The following is a 4327-nucleotide window of genomic DNA, read 5'->3' as shown; positions in this document are numbered from 1 at the left end:
CAGCAAAACTGCTCACATGAGGAACGTGATTTCCAGCTTCAAACAGATAGACTCAGAATCATTATTTAAAGCTTAGAACAGATTCAAGAGTATGCTAAGACAGTGCCCCCATCATGGTCTTAAAAAATGGTTGGTTCTGCACACCTTTTACAATGGGATAAATTATCACACGAAGGTATCTCTTGATTCTGTAGCAGGAGGAGCACTGATGAACAAAAGCTTCGATGAAGCTGAAGAGATCATAGAGAATGTGGCAGAGAACCACCATCAATGGGCATCTGAAAGATCCAGTGGCTCTTTTACGGGGAATCTAATTAAAGCGTCAGGAAAATTCGACGTAGATGCAGTTACACTGATGTCTGCAAAGCTAGACAATCTGACCAAGAAATTTGAAGTCATGGGGAACAACACAGCTAATGCATAGCATGTGTTTACGACACTTGTGGAGGTACAGATCACGCTCAAGACACCTGCCCCTTTGGGTCGATACATGCACAGATGAACCAACTTGAGCAGTGTGATGCAATAGCTAGCTACAATCAGAGGCAAAATAATTCGTACTCCAATACATACAACCCTGGATGGAGGAATCACCCCAATTTCTCATACCGAAATAATCAGGACCAAGGACCAGCACATTAAAATTATCAACCTGGGCAACAGAGCCACCAATTTGGACAACAGACCTATCAACAACAGCAACCTTCACAATTGTCCAGGATTGAAAAGATGCTTGAGGAAGCTCTCTCAGAGCAAAAGGAGATGAGGAACGAGATCAAACAACTGACTCAGAGGCTGGAAAACTCTGAAAAACACTAGAAGATGCAAGACAGCCAGATAGCTCAGATAGCTCAGTCCGTCTCAAGAGCACAGGGTACATTCCCAAGGAAGCCAGATTTAAATCCAGTGGAACATTGCAACCACATTGAGCTGAGGAGCGGACATACTGTGGGAGATCCTCAAATTATTACTCAGAAGGAGCTTGACTCAGAGAAGGAGCCCTCTCTCCTATTGCCCAATCAGACTCAAAACAGGGATGGAGAAGAGGCTACTAAAGAGATTGAAGAAACTCTTCAAGCTACCTGACAGAATCAGACGATTCCTTTTCCTCAGAAGCTTATAGCATCCCAGAAAGACGAAGAGTTCAACTGATTTCTGAAGAAGATCAAATAAATCTGCATAGAAGTACCACTGATAGATGCGCTACACCAAATGCCGAAGTTCACAAAATTTTTAAAGGGAATTTTATCTAACAGGAGGCAAAAAGGTGATTTTGAGACCGTGACATTGATAGAGAATTGTAGCGCTCTCCTTATGGCGAATTCTCCACCAAAGCTTCAGGATCTAGGAAGCTTCTCCATACCGTGCAAAATTGGTTTTGAACTCATACCGAGAGCTTTCTGCGACTTGGGGGCCAGCGTCAGCCTACTTCCGTACTCTTTATGCAAGAAGCTGGGCCTCCAGAACATTAAATTGATCATTATAACACTGCAATTAGTTGACCATTCATGTAGATACCCAATGGAAATAGTGGAAGATGTGCCAGTTGAAGTGGGTGGATGTATAGTTCCCACAGATTTCATTATCTTGGATATGGAGGAAGACCCTAAGATACCGATTATCCTTAGAAGACCATTCCTTGCCACAGCTGGAGCCATCATCGATGTAAAAAGTCACAGGTTATCCTTGGAGATCGGAAAAGAAAAGATCGAGTTTGATTTATTAGATTCTTCCATCTACAACCCCTCTTCTTAGGAAAATTCTCGCAAGATCAACATACACAAAGTCGAGGAGTGCAATTTCCATGAGAGTTCCCCTCCAGTAAGCAACACGAAATATATTTGTCCTGCACGAGCGAAACTGAAGGCGCAAGCTGGAGCATTAACCCTAGGAGGAGAGCCGTCCTTCCACGGGTTTAGTCCGCATTAACTGAAATGGGGTCGAGCTAAAGACCTAAAACAAGCGCTTCTTGGGAGGCAACCCAAGGGTTTTTTCTTTCATTTTAGTTCATCATTCCTTTTTGTCGTTCTATTTCTCTAGTGAGTTTTAGTCTAGTATTTTATTTTGGGTATTTCATTTTCAGGATGTGCATAGCCTCCACGAGCTGACCATGAGCGTTTCCATGGGCGTGGAGGCGATGGAGGAGCCGAAATGACGAAGAACGAATCACTATGAGCTTAAGGGAGCTGGCCGTGTGACCTCACATGGCCGTGTGACCTCACATGGCCGTGTGAAGCCAACATGGAGACTAAAGCCACGGGTCGTGCAACTCTGCATAGCCGTGTGGCTTGTGCAGAAAAGGAACATGCACGGGTCGTGCCAATTGGCATAGCCGTGCAACACTACCAGAGAGGAGGAAGACACAGGTCGTGCCAACTGGCACGGCCGTGCGACTCATGCAGAGGAGAGGAAGACAGGGGTCGTGCCAACCGGCACGACCATGCCACTTTAGCCGAGGGGAGAAAGAAAGAGGCCGTGTGATCTTGCAAGACCGTGCGACGTCCCATTTGACCCGGCCGTGTCTATAAGACACGGTCGTGGCTCGACCCTTGCACGCCGCCATCTCTTCCAAGAAAATCCTATTCCTATCTCCCCCTCTCCCAAAAATCTTCTCCTCCCCACTACACCTCACCAACCCCTAATTTTCCACCTCTAGAGTTCACTCTTGCTTAGATCTACACTTAGATCTAAAACCTCCTCAAGCCATAAGTCCGAAAAGAGAGAAGAAACCTCCCAATTTTCCCTTCCTTCTCCTCACTATTTCCATTCTCAAGATCCATTTCCTCAAGGAACTCCTCAAAGCCTCGCATCATGTCATGGATCTTGAAGAGGCTTCGTCAAGGAAGCAATGGATCTAGCAGAGGAGACGCACCGGGAGGCGACAAAGGCAAAGGGAATGCTCTTGCTTCAAAAGGCAAAGGAAAGCGGGTGACACGTGATGAAGGTAACGAAAACGAATTCAATATTATTTTTAGAAATCATGAGCAAAGAGCTAGATACGATATTAGCTAGGAAAATCTTATGCACTAAATATATGGATCCCACTACTATGGATGTACTAGGAATTAGGGATGACATAGATTGGATGATTAGTGCTTTAGATTGGAATGATATAATGTATGCTCATGCACCGACTTACCCCCGCCTAGTTCTTGAATTTTTGAGCTCGTTAGATGTTAGATTTCCTTCTAAGGACGACTACGCATAGGTCATACCTTTTAGAATGATGAATAAGGAAGTTCTGTGGACTCTTAGTGACTTCAATGAGTGTTTTGGGTTACCTACTGGTGGTTCTCGTGGATTTGATAGTGGTATTAATTGGAATGAATTTTGGACGTCGATTACCGGATCACCTGACCCTTATGAGCCCTCTAGAGTCAAAGCATCCCGGATGCAAAACCCGACCTTTAGATACCTTCACAGAGTGATGAGTAAAACGATCTTTGGTCGAGGAGATAGCGATGGGGTGGTTAAGAAGACAGAACTCTATTCTCTTTGGGCAATGTTAAATAAAGTTGATTTTGATTCAGGGTATCATTTCTTGCAAACTTTGTGGAAGACAGCTAAGGCATCTTCAGGGATGATAGTGTTTGGAGGATTAATCACCCAAGTAGCGTTCAATCTAGGTTGTGTACTTGATGGATTAGAGGTGATTGATGGTAATGACAGGATCGACATCGATTCTTATCTTACCATGAAGATGATTTGTTGGGATGAGAATGAGTTTGCTTTCCCTAGAACCAATGGTTTTCCATTACCCCTTCCTTGCCCCGAGCGCACTTCAGTTCGCAACCCCACGAATTGGGTGATTTCTGATTTATACCTCAAGAATGTACCTTCCATTGTAGAAGAACCCGAGTACCACCAAGAACCCTCGTCATCAAGGTTCTCGCAGCCTTCCGGACACCCGGACCCTCCTAGACACTCTTATGCATATGACATGGGACCCTCTAGTTTTGATTTTTCAGACTTCCGTACCTCTTTAGACTCTCTTCATGAGAAGCAAAACACCCAACAATGATTGTTGGAGGGTCACTTCAAGTTATCCGACGACCAGTTTAGGGAGGTACAGGACCATTTTAAGTTCACTAGGGACTTCTATAGTCAGGTGACAGGGTTCGTTCAGGATTATGATGTCAACCAGGAAAGGATGCAAAATTTTATGGATGATATGGATATCACTAGACAACAAGTAGATGCTTTGTATCAATATCATCAACATCTTGGCCATCTTCCTGGTATGCTTAGATTTCCCCCTGACTCCCATCAAGGGCCTCCTTATCCCCCAACTCCACCACCGTATTGATTTCATCAGGATGATGAAAAG

The 4327-nt window shown here is 44.5% G+C and overlaps 1 non-coding gene across 1 annotated transcript; it reads right to left on the bottom strand.

Annotated features, from left to right (window-relative positions):
• Nucleotides 1-14: 14 nt before the first annotated feature.
• LOC122049981 lies at nucleotides 15-120 on the bottom strand. Its single transcript, XR_006131208.1, has one exon. It is a non-coding gene; the product is annotated as a small nucleolar RNA R71 (small nucleolar RNA).
• Between the last annotated feature and the right edge of the window lie 4207 nt (nucleotides 121-4327).

The sequence above is a fragment of the Zingiber officinale genome, chromosome 2B, assembly GCF_018446385.1.
Source record: "Zingiber officinale cultivar Zhangliang chromosome 2B, Zo_v1.1, whole genome shotgun sequence".
Lineage (NCBI taxonomy): Eukaryota > Viridiplantae > Streptophyta > Magnoliopsida > Zingiberales > Zingiberaceae > Zingiber > Zingiber officinale.
The sequence above is the reverse complement of the archived record's forward strand: the minus strand, read 5'-3'. Positions and strand labels throughout refer to the sequence as shown.